This window comes from Vigna unguiculata, chromosome 10 (genome assembly GCF_004118075.2).
Source record: "Vigna unguiculata cultivar IT97K-499-35 chromosome 10, ASM411807v1, whole genome shotgun sequence".
Classification (NCBI taxonomy): Eukaryota; Viridiplantae; Streptophyta; class Magnoliopsida; order Fabales; family Fabaceae; genus Vigna; species Vigna unguiculata.
Window position 1 is genome coordinate 31,435,804 of NC_040288.1, and position 19,843 is coordinate 31,455,646.

Genomic DNA, 19,843 nt, shown 5'->3' on the forward strand with positions numbered 1-19,843 from the left:
ATATCAGAAACAAACAAAGGTAGAAAGTACGTTGGTTGGGTTGTTTGGCTCATGAGGAGGAATGCGATAAATAAAAACCAAATTGAACTCTTCCTTCTTTTTCTACTTTTTATTTCATCTTTTGTTTGCTAAAATTAAAGTTTGAGAATCTTGGAAGAAAATTTTATTTCACCCTTTTTTATTTAACATTAACTAAAAACTATGATGCACCAATACTTTAACTTGAGTCACGTATCTGAGTCCGATACATATACGTGTCTGATACTTTAGGATACTTATCAATGAAGTATCTAATTTATAAAGTCGTAGTACACTATAAGAAAATCTTTGAATAATGACCAATTTTAGTGACAAAAAATAATTAGTCACTATATAGTGTCCAATTTAGGTACCAATTTAAAAATTAAAAATTATTGACAACTAAAATAATTCTAAAAAATTATAATTGGTCTCTAAATTGATAATTAAATAGTTTCTATTATGAATTGATTTCTAAATTGGTCACTAACATTAGTTACCAAGATTTTGACTACCAAAATAATTTGTTTCTAAATTGGTCACTAACATTAGCTACCAAGGTTTTTACCACCAATATAATTGGTATCTAAATAGGAAATTAGTCTCTAACATATTTTTGGTTACTAAAATTTGTCATTATTTAAGAAAATTTTATTTCACCCTTTTTTATTTACCATTAACTAAAAACTATGATGCACCAATACTTTAACTTGAGTCACGTATCTGAGTCCGATACATATACGTGTCTGATACTTTAGGATACTTATCAATGAAGTATCTAATTTATAAAGTCGTAGTACACTATAAGAAAATCTTTGAATAATGACCAATTTTAGTGACAAAAAATAATTAGTCACTATATAGTGTCCAATTTAGGTACCAATTTAAAAACTAAAAAATTATTGACAACTAAAATAATTCTAAAAAATTATAATTGGTCTCTAAATTGATAATTAAATAGTTTCTATTATGAATTGATTTCTAAATTGGTCACTAACATTAGTTACCAAGATTTTGACTACCAAAATAATTTGTTTCTAAATTGGTCACTAACATTAGCTACTAAGGTTTTTACCACCAATATAATTGGTATCTAAATAGGAAATTAGTCTCTAACATATTTTTGGTTACTAAAATTTGTCATTATTTAAGAAAATTTTATTTTACCCTTTTTTATTTACCATTAACTAAAAACTATGATGCACCAATACTTTAACTTGAGTCACGTATCTGAGTCCGATACATATACGTGTCTGATACTTTAGGATACTTATCAATGAAGTATCTAATTTATAAAGTCATAGTACACTATAAGAAAATCTTTGAATAATGACCAATTTTAGTGACAAAAAATAATTAGTCACTATATAGTGTCCAATTTAGGTACCAATTTAAAAACTAAAAATTATTGACAACTAAAATAATTCTAAAAAATTATAATTGGTCTCTAAATTGATAATTAAATAGTTTCTATTATGAATTGATTTCTAAATTGGTCACTAACATTAGTTACCAAGATTTTGACTACCAAAATAATTTGTTTCTAAATTGGTCACTAACATTAGCTACCAAGGGTTTGACCACCAATATAATTGGTATCTAAATAGGAAATTAGTCTCTAACATATTTTTGGTTACTAAAATTTGTCATTATTTAAGAGTTTTCTTGTAATGGTACTTTTATGGTGACAATAATTTATATTTTTTTACTTTAGTATCGTATCTGTGTATCATAGATTAAATATTGAATAATTATAAAAGGAAAAAAAGAAAACATAAAAGACAATGGTAGCATGACGCTTTAACGATAAACATTTTTATTGGAAAACTAATTGGATACGAAAAAACAAATGGCCTATACAAGTCTCAAACCTGTGACCTTCGTGTTATTAGCACGACGCTCTAACCAACTGAGCTAATAGGCCATACATTTCTCTATTCTAAATAACCGTTAAATTTGTTTATTGAAAAAAAATATCCGGTATTGGAAAAATAATTGGATACTGACTAATTATAAAGGGAAAAAAACAAATAATTTATATTGACTAATCTACATATTAAGAAAGTAAGATATTACCAAAATTACTATATTACCTATTGTCTTTTATTGACAAAAAACCATTTTTTTATTCTTTTTGAAAATAAATTTATTCATCAAACAAAATTGGGTGTTGACAATCATGTAGAATGTTTGTTTTGATATTTTTTATATAATATATTTTTATTTTCTAACCCATTATTATACGTGTAATTTTATCACTATAATTGTATAAATACATGTTATTTACTATAATATAATAATTCAATGTAATTGTTGTGAATCTTTTTTATCACCATCCAACATATAATGAAATTCAAAAGATAAAATATCTATGATAAATGTCAATTATTATTAAGTTTGATATTTGTTCTTTGTGTGATTTCGATCAAATGATGTATTATAATTTTTATTAATGTAAAAAATATTTCATTAGAATTTAAAAAATTGAAGTAAACATACATTTAAAATATATTTTAATGTAAATATATGTTTTTCTTTAGCATAAATATCAGCATAAGTAATTTGAGGTGTTTGGGCAATCTAGACCTGTTTTTAGCTCAACTTGGTACTGTAACATACCGACCGGATATTAAGCATTTAAATAGTAAAATAAAGAATTATTACATCAACTTCCTTTATTAAAACCTCATTTCCCAAAAATGCGGGAAATTTAAAACTTTTATTATAGTAATAAATATTCTCATAATCTCTATTATAACTCAACTTAAAATCCATAATAAAATTCAAGTTTAATAATATAAATTATTACAACTATTCCAAAACATAATAAAACTCTGAATAAAATTTTGAATCCCAATCTAGCCCTGCTCCGGCTTGAAGTCTCACCAGATCCACCTGCAACATCATCTGCTCTCGTGTACCGCGTACACAATCGTCGCCAAACACAAGCAAATAGGGTGAGCTAATAGAATAAAACATATATATACAATGCATTCATATATAACACACTCGCACCAAAGGAATTTTCATCCTTTGATTTCATACCACATGGCCACAACCATGTTAACCGTGTTCTACATCTTCTAGTGAGTATCCCAAGGTGTATTGTTGTCATACCTATCGGCCACAACCGATAGAGCACGTGTGGGAAACCATGCTACAGATCACACACCGTAACGCCAGGTGGAGTTCCCAATACGAACATAATTCGTAACGTCCCAAGACTACCAAACTCGTCAGCTAATTACTGAGGAGGGCAATCTATCTGGACCCATCCGTATTGGCCACAACCAACACACTCACCCGGCAACACTCGCCAACCCGAGCCACAATTCAAGAGTTCCTTGTGTTCATCCGCCATCCCGAGCATAACTCAAGGGATGTTATTCTGAGCCATGACTCAAGGAATACCACGTGCTTAACCCCTATCCCGAGCCACAACTCAAGGAACATCAACAAGCCGACCTTTGAGATATCCTAGAAGCCTTGTAGATCATGCACATCAAAGCAACACAACACCAAGCTGCTGCAACACCATCGCTTGGCGGGGGATGTGTACCGCTAGGCACCAAGCGCCTCTGCACAATCTGACTTTGCATCTATCGCCTGGCGGAACCGTCCCTGCCGCCAGGCGCCACGAGTTCCCAATCCTCTTTGTTCTGACGGTATCGCCTGGCGGAGTATAGCTCCCTGCCAAGCGATATACCAATAGTTGCAAAATACTTGTTTTCTAGTCACCCAGGTCAGATCGCACACTTAAACTGGTGATCAAGCTCATATTGAACTTCCCTAAGTGAACTACATCAATTCTAAATTTTATCTCGTCACCACAGTACCTATGCCACTTTAGGTTCATAAATTCAAGACTTACAATTCTTAGTCTTACTTAAGTTCAAGCTGCCCAAACTCATATTTTGCTATTGTTACTCTATAGACTTATACTCTATCAATATTTCCACATGGTACTTGTCCTCTAAAATCCTCAACAATTATAACCATTATAAGTTACTCATATTTACTCCACACTTCTAGCTAAGACACTTCAGTTTATATCACCTTCTTAATCACAATTTGCCTGTTTGTCAAATCTTACAATGGTTTGGTCAATCTGAAATCCAGTGTCACGACATCCAATTTTATTCAACATTCATGGAGTAACACATTTGCCTTCATGTCATACACCACTCCATCCACTTAACGCCATAACCACCTAATTCCTTTCTACTTTCACATACATCGCAATTAACCTCAATGACCCTTCCAAACCCCAAACTGCACCCCACAACCACGTAGAATCCTCTTCTATACCGTCAGGTGGTGCATACAATCTGGGAATTTCCATATTTTTCCCCAACACCCGTGAACCCAACCTTTCACAATTCTCCCTTCCTTGCAATCTTTACCAATTTCCACACGAATTCATTCACATTCAAAATATTTCATAACCTAATCACATTGATCAACAATTTCCAATGCAATTGAACCACCCATTATTCTCATGGTATCACTATTCCCAAATTTTCGAACCCTAATAGAGTGATCATAGCAATTTCCTCGAATTGACTCTAATAGAAGTATAATTTCCCAATTTATAGAGTCCAATGACCAATGCACAGTTGAAACCTTCTCTATTTCCGTTTGCCATTCTCCTAGAACCCTCAAAACCACAACAATCGAGCCATTACTCTCGCGTCACTTGGCGGTTATTCATCACCGCCACGCAGTTCATGATAATACCCAGAAATTGGGTGTAATAGGGATGTGTCGCATGGCGGCCCATTGCTTGTCGTCAGGCGGTTCCTCGTAGGAACCCATTAAACCACACAAAAACGGATGAGTCGCTTGGCAGCAGTTCATCGTTCGTTAGGCGGTTTCTGGAAAATTTCCAAAAACTCGAATTTCAATGTAAGCGAAAGGGGATCATACATGTACGGGTTATAATACATACAAATATGCGTAAAAATATAAATAGAACGTGGTTCAGCTCCCCTAACCTAGATTCCTTTGCTTAACAATTGAAAATATGATTGTTCCCTTGATCACCAATGGCCTCCCTTTGGCTTTCTCTCACAATTCAGCTCCTATGCGTCAGTCCACCACACAATTCCACTCTAAATTCTCTCTCCCCAAAGTGCAGTACAATGGTATCCTTCAACCTTCTCTTTTCCCCTTAATTGACTAATTAACAAGCCTTAATTTTGCTTAATGACTCCAAAAACGAAAATAGTCATTAACAAGGCGTAATTGTCATTCATTATTTGTGATTTTCCAGCCCTCTTGGTTGCTCTTGAGTCAGCTAGGGTTTCTATGCCCTTTCACATTCATGCCAAAGAAAATTTTGGCAAAAAGGAAGTTAAATTTAATTCTACCAAGGTTTGAACCCATTACCTTACCAATGCCAACTCAATTACAAAACCATTTAACCAGATCATATTTCATAATGACTCTTATAATTCTATAATTATATTACCACTCAACACGATCAAGCATAATTATTAAAAGTAATAATAATAATTAAATAACACACAAATGACATACATAAGACTCAAACCCAAGTCCTTTCACGCAGTGAAGTACTCTCAACCATTTAAGCTAGTACTTTTGTACAACATAACAATCAATATTAAATGCCATAAAGGCTTCCACAAAACGTATTTATTAATTAATTAATTATTTAATAAATTAATTTTCACGAGTCTTACATGTACTTTTCCTTTAGGCATTGGTTTAAAACAGTTTTTGAATCATAGAGTTGGTACCAATTTGATCAATAACTCAAATACTACGTTTCTCAATTACACCAAATTAATCCACAACATACCACAAGAATTACACTTCCACTTAAACCAAAATCATACAAATTCAAACTTTATCAACCCTAGAAAATGCAGAATTCATGAACATTCAATTAAACACAAGTTTAAGGCTAGCTCAACCGACTCTAAAATGCTAAAAGCTCTCTCAAGCCATAAGGTACTCTATCTACACATAGAAATATCACATAAACGATCAAATCATATTCTCATTATCATTGATCAATAGAGAAGCAAAAAGGAGACTACAATGATACATCAACCTCAAAGACAAACATATGCAAGGAAGAACATAAATTAACAAAAAGAAGACATGAAAATAAACTTACTCAAATAGAGAAATTGATTGATCAGCCTTGAAAATCTTTTCGCGAGGATCACACGAGCGGTCTCCGATCTTCAAACATATACGACACAATTAGACTTTGTATAGAGAAGGAAGAAGGCTATATAGAAAAAGTTGTTAGAGAAATAGAATGTTTAAAAGTAATGAAACTCATTTATAAAGTTTCTATGTGTACTTTAGTATTTTATTATTATAATACTTTATTACCTTTATTTTAAACACAATACTTTACGATAAGCATAACTTTAATGTTAACACCGTCTCTGTACATGCCATGTGTCATTTTGTGAAAATTTTAATTTTTTTAAATTTTTTTTAATTTTATTATTATTTTTTAAATTAAACTGCCATGTGTCACGTCATGGTTGTGCCACGTGTCAACTTATTAAATTTTTAAATTTTTAATTATTTTAATTAAAAAAAAGTGCCATGTGGCAGGTCACGATTGCGCCACGTGTCAAATTAACATTGGTTGTTTTCAATTTAGTCCCTTTATATACAATTTTGATTCAATTTAGTCCCCAAATTTTTAAAATGATTCAGTTTTGTCCTCCCTAATTTGAGACCAAATTAGTAATTAATTTTAATTACAACTTATATATACATGTTGAAATAATTTTTATTATATTTATAGATCAAATTACTCCATCTAACTATTCAAATTATTTTTTTTACATTTGTACAAATTTTAAGTGTAAAAAATTACAAGGAAAAAATGTAAGAAATAAAATAACATGAGTATTTAGGGAGTGATTTGATGAGTATTTAGAGAGTAATTTAATGTATAAATAATAAAAAATTATTTTAACATTAATATATAAATTGTAATTAAGCTTAATTATTAATTTGGTCTCAAATTGGAGAGGACAAAATTGAATCATTTTAAAAAATTGGGAGACTAAATTGAATCAAAAGTTCAAATAGAGGTACTAAATTGAAAACAATAAATGTTAGCTTGACACGTGGCACAATCGTGACCTGCCACGTGGCAAATTTATTTATTTTTTTTAAATAAAAAATCTCAAATTGACACGTGGCACAACCATAAAATGACATGTGACATGTACGTAGACTGTGTTAACGTCAACCTAACGGCAGAGACCAAATTGAACTTTTTTTTTTAAAGAATTAGAGAATCAAATTGAATAAAAAAAATAATAAAAGGATCAAAATGAACCAAACCAACGAATTAGAGGACTAAAATGGTAATTAAGCCTAACTAAAAATAAAACCTAAACTATGTATCCGAATAAAACTTATCTTAAAATCATACTTTCAAACTCAACTTATTAAATAATTTTTTAAAATTGATGCATTTTAATTAACTAAAAAAAACATACCCATTTGGTTTTTATTTTCTTAATTTCTTCCATTACTCTAATTTGTAGATTGAGTTTTAAGATGTTAACCCGTGTGTATAAGAGAGGCACATATTGCACATTTCTAGAGCAGTAAGAAACAAGTTTCACTATTAATCATGTTCTGTAAATTAAATATTTATTGTAAAATAATAATGATAATAATAATAAAATAATAATATTATTATTATTAATAATACAACTTAATTATATTTTATGATAAATTTGAAATTTTTAAATTGAGTTCTTATTCAATTATTTTTGTGGTCTTCCAAATTTTAAAATCTTTCGGTTAAGTTGATGTCCTTATATTTATATTACGAGACTTACGAGAATTTTCTTGAAAAGTTTACTATATTTAATAAAAAATATTTAAAAAAAATGAAAATTATAAAATTAAAAGGTAACAAATATATAAAATGAAATAATTAAAAAATAATTAAATAATTAAATATAAAATTATATTTTATAATTTTAATTTCATAATTTTTTAATTATCTAATTTTATAATTAATATTTTTATATTCTATAAATAAATTTATAAAACTAAATATTAAAAAAATTAAAAAATAAAATTTTACAATTATGACATTATAAAATTAAAAACTATAGAAAATAAAAGTATGAATTATAAAATATTAAATATAAAATTATAGAATATAAAAACATTTTCTGCTATATGAAAACCAATGCTTTCACGACAACGAAACAACACGACAATTAATGTCATTGGTTCCAGATGTCGCTCATCCAATCCTATAAAACCCTTTCAATATTTTAGAAATAAGATTTAAATATGTGCTTAATTCATGAAAAAATTATTAAATTTTGATCTTAGTTTTTAGAAAAATAAGTTAAATTTATATTTTTATTTCTTCATTCATTTATATTAATTAAAAATTTATATAATTAGCGAAATGTTAGATATCTATCCTAGATAGCACTAACTTATAAATTATATAAAGATAGTATTTGATATTCTTAAAAAACAGTTCTAAATCTTCAAACTAAATATAATGTATTTATTGTAAACAAACTTTTGGAACCAAATGTATTGATTTCATATGTTAAAGTGAAAAAAAGAAAAAAAGAATACATGTATCAAAACCAAAACGTGCTATTTTATTAGAAATAAAATAATAATTGCTTTTAAATTTTTAAAAAACGAAATCAAAATACACTTCTTTTACAGAAACTAAATTTTTCTCAAGTATCTGAGTTTATAAACAAAATCCTTAAACAATACAATGTATTTGACAAAACAAAAGGAGAAAATAATTTTATTTTATTTTAAGTCAAATGTGGTTGGTGTTGGTTTGATAGAATCATTTATACAAAGGTAAATTCAACCACAACAATACTACCAAGATGAACCAAGCTGTCACAATCAAAATGGTTGGAAATTAAAGATAGCAACATGAAATAAAATTTATAAAACTTAAGAGGGGAAAGCTTAGTTCAGATTATAGCTATCAATAATTAATAAACTAAACAAATAAATATATATATATATATATATATATATATATATATATATATATATATATATATATATATATATATATATATATATATATATATGAACAAAGACAAGAATCTCATTCATGCATTCATGTGTGCTATTTTCATCACACCCAAATTATTAATATCATATGTCACATCCATTTCCACATAGCAATGTGTATGATTTTAGTTGAACAAGTGCCAACCAATGCAAAATGCACTCAATAAATTACCAACTAGGGTTTCTAAAAAAATAAACCAAAATTTCAGTTTCACTATTTTCATTTCTGTCATCTTCTTCACTTCACTTTCATCTTTCATAATGTATTATTGTTGTGAAGCAGTGCTCCACAGCAAGAACTGTCATAGTCTTTGGTTCATGTGTTCTAGGAAGGTGTTCCTGTTACTGTGGAACAAATAGGAAATAGGTTAATTTAGTGTTCTTTTTATAGTTTAGATTTGGTGAAATTCATTTTAGTATAATTAATTTTAAGCTAATAATTCGTTTTAGTTTAATTTAGTATAATTAAAAAAAAAGTTAGTTTTAGTTTGTGTTTAAGATAACTAATATTATCAAAATCAACAAATTTATAATACTTAAATTTGAATAAAAAAGAAGACTTTAAACCTTTTTTTAGATTTGAGTTTTTCTTTTTGTCCATTAAGAGATTAATTCTCCATACGGAGCTTCATAGTTAAATCTCTTATTATTAGAAACTAATTTTAATAAAAAAAATAATTAATCATTAGGGACTAATTTATATATCGATTTATAAATTAAAATTATTGATAATTTAAATAATTTATAAATTGGTCTCTGATTAGTAATATTAGCTAGCTAGGTTTTAGCTACAAAAAGAAATGATCTCTAAATTTGTATCTAAATTAATCACTACTAGAACAAATTTAGAAACTAATTTTATTGGTAGTTAAAACTTTGGTAGATAATATTAGTAACTAATTTAGAGATCAATTCACTATAATGACCAATTTAAAGACTAATTTAAAAAATATTTTAATTATCAATAATTTTTAATCTATATATTGATATATAAATTGGTCATTATAATGACTAATTATTTTTTATCTTTAAAATTGATCACTATAATGACTAATTATTTTTTATCTCTAAAATTAGTCACTAATAAGAGTTTTTTTTAGTAATGCAACTCAAAAAAATGATGTTAATGTTAACTCCACATCACGTAATAGTGTCTCTTTAATTTAAATTTAATAGGATTGATGTTAATCGAAATTATTTTTTATTTGGTTCTTTACATTTGATTATTGTTAATTAAAAAAATATAATAATAGGAAGATACTCCTTTAAAAATGTTTAATGAAGTTCAGTTCATCAACTGAGATTAGTAACTAACAAAGCAGTTAGAAACTAATAATATGGTTAAACATTAATGAAAAACACTTTTATGTTAAACCATGTTTTTATTAAAACAAGAATAACATCTTTTAACTATGTAAAAAAAAAAAATAGAAACATTAATGTGCAAGAAGTTTCATCATAAGAAGTATCTTGACAGAAAAAGGTATTGTTGTGAGCCCAAGTTACTCTTTATATGATATATGTTTTTGGTGCATAAGTGCATCTGCATTCTGGTCTGTCTAGAAACAGAACATTTTAGCACAGTAATGGGCCTACATTAAAGATATTATATAAAATAGGATCATATATGCTTCATAGGGAGCTAGATAAAGGACATTTTTTATTTTTTTTTACATTATGTTATTTTGTTCATTAATTATTTTTTCTTTCTTTGTTTTTGTGTGTCTCTAAACATGGTATGATTTGTTAAAATATAAGGGGCATAATAAAAATAAAAATATTTGTTATCCATTTTATTTTTGAAATGGGACACCACACAATAAATGAGGTGGACAACATAAAACTATGAGAAGTTTCAATTTACTAAATCAAGGGACAACTCTTTGTCAAAAAGAGAAGTCAAAATTGTCTTTCTTTCACTTTGTACCACATCACTTCTTGTAGGGTTTCCATTGTGATTCTTATGTTTTAAAATGCTTATGATTTTTGGATTTAAAAACAATATAATCATAGATTTAGGTTCATATGTTGATGTTGTTACACAAATGGAGAAGACTTTCTTTCTTAAGCATATAGAGGTAAATGATGTCAAAGATTAATACTTGTCCATGTTTATATCAAATAAAAAAAAATGTAACTATAAGATATGCTCAAAATAAAATTATAATAGAGATATGTTTTTTTTTTCTTTCCAGAAAGATGAACAATGTAAAAAGAAAACTCGATATCTCATTAAAATTTAATGTCAAAGAATCATAATTAAACTCAGACATATTATCTATTATAATATAATAAAAAAATACTAATAAATTTATTTTATTATCTATGTTTATTTTATTTTATAAATTTATCAAAAATTAGATTTTTAGTCAGTTTGACATAATAATTATTTTTATTGTCACATGTGTATAGAAATTATTTTTCTCTTTTAACCATTTGTTTTATTTTCAAGTTATGCGCTAAAAATAAAAAAATATGTTTTAATGTGTGTCCTTAAATATATTTTAGGTTAAAATATATATTTGGTCCCTATTTTGTTCAGTTTTGTCAATCTAATCTTAATATTTTTTTTTCAATCAGGTCCCAATTTTTGTTAAATTTTGTTCAATTTGGTCATTGTTTGTTAACTTCTTTTAAATAATTAACGGTAATGATTAGGGACAGTCACGTATCACTGCACAATTTTTATGTTTTTTTATTTTATTTAAAAAAAATTGAAAAAAAAAATGTCCATGTGTTAGTTCAACAACGTGTGTCACGTGTCATAGTCCATATTTTATATTGAATTTGGTCGCTACATTCATTAATTTTGTACAATTTAGTCTCAATTGTTTTTAAAATTGAGCAATTTTGTCCCTTACCAAATTGAGACCAAATTTAAATTTTATATAAATGTTATAATGATGTTTTTATTAAAATTCACATTTTTATTAAATATTTTGGTTTAGACTTACGATCAATTTAAAATTACAACGAAAATAAAATAAAAAATGAAGGACAAAATTGCTCCATTTAAAAAAAATTGGGACTAAATTCAACAAGAGACACATGACAGGTAGGGATGTCAACGGGGCGGGTAGGATACGGGTAATAGCTCTCCCGTACCCTACCTGCTGGATAAATATCTACCCTGTACCCGTACCCATATCCATTGGGTATCCATTATGTAGGTACCTGTCTATTTTTTTCATATTCGCGGGTATCCACAGGTACCCGCGAGTATTTACAAAATTATTTTAAAAAATAAATATTTAATTTGAAATTCAAATAAAATACATCACTGTCATAAATTTTAAATAAAGATTAAATAAACTCAAGTTCATATAAGTCCAAATAATTAAAAAGTAAATATAAAATGACGTTCAACACAATAAAAATTCTTTAATTAGTGCTTTGATAAAAAAAATCCCACTTTCTCTTATTGATTCCTGAAAAATAAACAAATAATAAACCTCAACTATCACGTGCCAAGTATTCTTATTTTGATTCCATCATTTGACAACAAGCATACCATAAACGTCATTTTCTATATAAGATTTGATGTATATGCCCAATTTCAAAGAAAGAAAAGAGAAGAATGTCAAAGGGGTGTACCTTGAAGAGGACAACGTACCAATAATTGAAGCTGGAAGAATGAAGATAGAAGACAAGACAAGATGTACAACTTAAAAAAAATTAGGTCAGAATGTTTTTTTACTAATATATATATATATATATATATATATATATATATATATATATATATATATATATATATTATATGAGGGTATTGTTGTGAATTAAAGTTTAGCGGGTACGAATACTATGATACCCGTACCCGCCCATTAACATGCGGGTATCAAAAATACTTGTACCTGCGGGTAACGAGTATCCATTTTTAATATTTATTTTCTACCTGTTGCGGGGTTTATCTGCGGATCGCGAATACTAATTTTTTTGACATCCCTAGTGACAAATTCTTTGATTTACACATGCAAATTCTTTCAAAAGTAAAAAATAATTAAAAAGTTAAAAAAAAAAACTAAAAAAATCACTAAGTGAAACATGACGGTTACCGTTCATTATTGTTAATTGTTTAAATGACAATTGCAAAAAATGACCAAAATAAACAAAATTATCAAAAATTAGAACTTAATTGGACAAAAAAAAAATACTAGGACTAAATTGACAAAACTCAAAGAAGATTGGAACGAAATATATATTCTAACCTATATTTTAAGCATCATTAAAAGTTTTTTTTCTAATGTATTTTTAGTATATTTATTATTAAAGAATGACTTCTATTTAAAATGTTAATTCTTTTTTTCTCCAATATTTTTTCATTCTTAATTTTATTCTTATGTAATTTTTAATTACTTGTTCATTTAATAAATTATTAAAGAATAACTTATACTTAACTATTAATTTTTTTTATACATTTTTTCTTATTTTCAATTTTATTTTTTTATGATTTCTAATTATTTGATCATTTAATAAAATAAAATTTTAAAATACATTTTAATTTTACGCCTTAAAATACTATTATTTTAAAAAATAATATATATTTATTAAATGATAGAAATTATTTACATTATCACATAAAAAATATTCATGTAATAATTTTATCTTAACAAAAATTGTCAATAAAAAAATATTTATCATTTTTATATTGAATTATCATATAAATAATCTTATTGTTGTTCATATCTTTATTATGTAAAAATTAATTGATATTATTTAATAAAAAAATAGTATGAATCATACACACATAGAACTTTGTATAAAAATTTAAATAATTATATTTATAACAAAATAAATTAAAACATTATACTTAATGTCTCGTTTTAAAGCTCTAAAATATATATTTATTACGAAAAAAATCATATCTCTTAATATTATAAAATTTATTTTATATCTTTAATTTTTTACTATTTTCATCGCTTGTTACTTTAATGAGACGGAATATAAAAGTAAAAGTTAACAAAGAAATTCTCTTAAAATATATTACTTACTAATCTATTTTTATTGTCATTAGATGAGTTTATAAATATAATTATTAGTATTTTGATTAGATGAGTGTAACATGACTATAACAAAATAAATTAGATAAAAATAACTTATATTTAAAGTATTAATTGTTTTTTCTATACTATTTTTTTCATTTTTAATTTTATCCTTTTATTATCTCTAATTACTTGATCATTTAATAAAATAAAATAAAATTTAGGAAAAATTATTGTACTTTATTTTTGAAAATAATATTATTTAAAAAATAATATATATTTATTGATAATAAAAAGCTATTATAATATAGTAAAAGAAGATACTAGAATATTTACTTTATCTATGTTTATTTGGTAACATCTCATCTAATAGTATAAAACAATTAAATAGAACATTATAAGATTATAATGCATGCGAGATAGCTAACAAACAATTATTCAAGACAATATCTATACTAATATAATATATACAGACCAGACTAAAGATATCAAAGAGTTTTTCAAAAGAAACCACTCCTATACAAAAGCCATTAGCCAAGGAAAGCTACTTTACAACATCAACACTCTCTACAAGGAGAGTGTCCTCACCTATCTCCTCATCTGCTCACACCATGAAGTGATCATCGCAAAAGAGGCAAACAAAACACAAAAAGAAACAACAAAGTAAGCTAGTGTAAAAAGAATTATCCTAAGACAATTAAATCATATCAAATATAAGCTAAGCATGGATAAAATACAATAAATCAAATATATGCACACAAACAATTGATAATAAATTCAATTATCCGGATACATGTCCTTAACATTGGAATTCACTAAAGGCGTACACTTGTAGTAGTCTCTATGCTTTGTAGAGCCATAAACAAAGGGGTTATCACTCTACCACTCTCAAAGTTAATCCCCTTCTCACCTAGGATCAAACATGGCCATTGACTAGGACCTCCTACAACTGTGACCACATAACTTATTCTACTATGTTAGAGTGTGAATGATTATTAGAGTATCAGGATATACATAAATGCATACACTATTACCACCAAAAAGAATTTCTCCTTGAAATTTCTTAAACACCATTATCATTATACATGCTCACAACAACATTTTCACCTCAATTAAACAAAATCACAATCATAAACATACATAAGGTCCATTATAAATCTATCTCAAACAACCAAGGAAGAAAACATAATCAACATACAAATTGGCGCTTAACACCAAACCTCTTGCAAAGAGTGGTGGTCAATGACAATTCTAGCACTTAATGTGATTCTTCTTATAAAAAGGTTTCACTCAACAACACTTTATAGTGCTTAATGGCTCTTTCTGACGCTCAACGTCCCGGAGCTAAAATGCTCTAGACTTGTAGTATGAAGATGGCGCTCAATGGTGCTCTACTGCTACTTAGCGCCAAAGCGTTTGTAAAATACGACATTCAGTAGTCTGGAGCTAAAATCGCTCCCAGACCTCTACAATGAAGTTGGTGCTCAATGCCATTGCTATCGCTCAGGGTTGTATCAGATATCAACAATTGTATTTTGTGATTTTGAGGGAACTTGGACCTATTTAATTGATCAAATTGGTACTCCTTTCTCAATGCATTGGTTCAAAACAATTTTAAACATGGAAACTCATGCCAATTTGCTCAATTGCTCATATTATAAACTCTTCCAATTAGGCAAAAACCAAGTCCAAACCAACAATTTTTCATGAATCAAACATTCAAACCATACAAGTCAAATCATCCATGCTCACCACAAATCAATTTCATAGAAAATAACTAAAGTTCATTCCCAACATGAAGTCAATATTAAACATGCATTCATCAAATAGGAAAAAACACTACAAAAAAGATTAGTTTCCCTTACCTTGGCAAAATGACTCAAAGAATTTAAATAGCCAAAATGCCTCATAACTCGTAAGGTACCCCCTTTCTACACCTAGAGACAACATAAAAATGATTTGACCATGCCAACAAAGACATTGATCTATAGACATTCAAGAAAAGCAACACAAGAACGCATGCGAGCAGGAAAAGCCCGCATGCAAACCATATGAAACAAAGAAGACGAGGAAAGGGGTTGAAAACTAAGTTACCCCAAAGAAGAAATTGATTGGTTGCTCTTCTTGATGAACTTGCCACAAAGAACAATCCTACGGTCTCCGATCTTCAAAAGGACGAACATATTGTGAACAAGCCTAGAGGGAAGGGAGAGATCTCTTAGAGAAGAGTTTCTAGAAAGATAGAGTGTTTTTAAGTAATAAGGATCTTTTAAGAATAGAGACTCACTATTTTAAATCATTGTACCTCCAAAAATACAATTTTCTAAGCTCTCACATATTTTGTTGGCAAATGTCCAAAAAATTAAATTTTTAGTCATTTAACATTGTTATGTTGCTTTTCTATTTATATTTATTTTGCTGTCAGATATGCATAAAATTATTTCACTCTTTTATCCTTGTGTTTTATTTTAAACTAATTTGCACTAAAAATGGAAATATCTTTTATTGTGTGTCCTTAGATAAACTTAAACCATAATTAAAAGTTTTTTTCCAATATATTTTTAATATATATATATATATATATATATATATATATATATATTAAATATTCGCTTAAGTCCGCATTTTGATATTGGGAGTTTGATGCGGACTTTATTGGGATGCAAACTTATGAAGTTTTATGAATCATATTACAATATGAAATATTATAGGTCATATAATTACAATATCAAATATTATATGTGTTGGAATTTCTAGGGATTGTGAAAATATGAGAGATAAGAGATATGTTACAAGATGAACTTGTTATTTTATTTTATTCATATGAGTGAGTTGAAAAATTTTCCTTATTTATTATCAGATCAGATAAATCAAGCTAAGGGTGTATTCTTCACCCTTCTTTGCATCTTACACAATGGTCAATCATCAACCGCATGTGAGTAAATTAAAAATAGTTGTCAAATAAACTTAACGTGATTTTTTTAAAAATAAAATCATAAAATTATTGATCCAAGAATTTTCATTTTTTAAATTCTAATTTAGGCGGCTTGCAAACTTAAATGAGTGTGGACTTAAACAAATGCTTACTATATATATATATATATATATATATATTAAATAATACCTTATATTCAAATTGTTAATTTATTTTTTTATACTATTTTCCATTCTTAATTTTATTTTCTTATAAATTTTAATTACTTGATCATTTATTAAATTATTAAAAATAACTTGTATTTAAAGTATTAATATTTTTATATTATTTTTTATTTTATCCTTTTATGATTTATGATTACTTGCTCATTTAATAAATTAAACTTAGAAAAATAAATTTTACTTTAATGTCTTAAAATAATATTATTTAAAAAAATAATATATATTTATTAATGATAAAAATTATTTACACTATCATATAAAAGAATTGTCGTGTAATAGTTTTATCGTAAAACAATTGTCAATAGAAAATTATACTTATAATTTCTATATCAAATTATTATATAAATAATTTTATTGTTGAATATACCTCATATTTTTATTATGTAATAATTAAAATAATATTATTTAATACAAAATGAACATGTATTATATATATATATATATATATATATATATATATATATAAAGTTTTAAATAATTATATTTATAACAAAATAAATTAAAAGGTTGTATTAATTATTTATTTCAAAGGTTTAAAATTTATATTTATAATAAAATACACATTTTTTAATATTATAAATTTGTTTTATATTTATTGAATTTATGTTTTACTATTTTCAATTTTAAATTGTTAGTATGACTTTAATAAGATTCGGAAAGGAAAATCTAACAAACTAATTATCTTAAAATATAGTACTAGTGTATTTATATTGTCATTAGATAAATCAAGGAATATATCTCATATTTTATATTGTTATTAGATTAAACAAGTCTAATAACAAATATTAAAGACAGATACTAAAACACACTAAATGCAAATAACTTATATTTAAAGTATTCACTTTTTTCTACACTATTTTTTTAATTTTAATTCTATCATTTTATAATATCAAATCACTAGGTAATTTAATAAAATTAAATTAAAGAAATATTTTACTTTTATTTATAAAATATTATTATTTAAAAAATATTATAAATTTATCGATAACCCAAATTGTTTATAGTGTCATGTAAAAAATCGTCATGTAATATTTTTTTCTTACAAAAAATTATGGACAAAAAAAACTTTTATCATTTTTATATTAAATTATAATATAAGTATTTTTATTGTTGAATATTTTTCATATTTTTAGTATGTAACAATTAAAATGATATTATTTAATAAAAAAGCCACCATTAATCATATGGACATAGAAATTATTGGAATAAGGTTTTAAATAATTATATTAGTAACTAAATAAATTAAAACAATGTACCTAATAGTTCATTTCAAAAGTTTAAATTACATATTTATATTAAAACAAACTCTTTCTTTTTAATATTATAAATTTTGTTTTATATTCTTTGTTTTCATTTTTTACCATTTTCAACTTGAAAATGCGAAGATTAAGACTTTAGTCTGGGCAAAATATGAAAAACAAATTACGTCTCCTATAACTAATTATGGGAAGCATAAATTTCTTAGAAATAAGATATGAAATGCCCCTAGCCAAAATCTCATCGTCAAAACAAAAAGGAAAATGAGAGTGAATATCCTTATCTTAACCCTCAACCACAAGTGAAATAGCAAACAAAACCACTATTAACTCGGATAGAAACATGAGCAAATTGCAATATATGAATAGTCCACGTAAAAAAATTTCATGAAATCCAAAGCAATCACAAGACTTGAATTAAGAAATGCATATTAATGGTATCAAAAATTTGGTTATATGAATCTTGATGACTACATTATCGCCCTTGATATTTTCAAAAAGAAAAGTTATAATTTCAGAAGTAATATAAATACAATATTTAACACTTTTCCCTTTAATGAAACCAATTTGATTAAGTTAAACAATCCTACTAGCAATCACGTCAAGCCTATAACCTAAATTTTTTGTAAATATTTTGAAATGATAATTAATTATTGTTATAGGACGAAAATCAATTATATGTTCTGCATCGCCAACTAAGAATAAGAGAAACAATGTTCAAATTCACACCAAGGAGGATCCAACCTTATCAAAAGAATTGTTGGACATCAACACCAACAATACCCAAAAAGTGATAAAAGAAATTTGCCAAAGCCATATGGACCAAAAGCACTATCACCATTAAGAGAAAAAACTGCATGCTTTACCCCATATAGATCATGGCATTTAATCAAAAACATATTTTTATTATCAATCACTAGAGAAGCAATAAGAAGCAATAAAATTCTACATATCGGTGAAAGAAACATCATGATCAACTATAACAACATATAAATTGGTATAAATAGACAAAAAAAAAATCCTCAATCATTGTTAAATCAGAAATAACTTAATCATCATGATGCAAATTAAAAATACCCCATGCATTATGCTTCTTGCGAATCACAACATGAGAAAATGCAACATTCTTTTCCCCATCTTTAAACCATTTCATCTTAGCCTTTTTTCCTTCCAATAAATAGCTTCACAATCTAGAGAAAAATTTAAATCATCTTTAATTTATGCCAAATGAATTAGCAAAGCATCCAAATCAAAGGGAGACATTGTTGAATATAAGAAAGGAGGCCTTGATTCCACCAATAGCTTATGTGTATTTCCAAAAACATTTTTATTCTAGTCTTTTAAAACAAC

The 19,843-nt window shown here is 26.5% G+C and overlaps 1 non-coding gene across 1 annotated transcript; it reads right to left on the minus strand.

The window, feature by feature from the left end:
• Positions 1 to 1,868: 1,868 nt before the first annotated feature.
• Positions 1,869 to 1,942, minus strand: TRNAI-AAU. Its single transcript has one exon. It is a non-coding gene; the product is annotated as a tRNA-Ile (tRNA).
• Between the last annotated feature and the right edge of the window lie 17,901 nt (positions 1,943 to 19,843).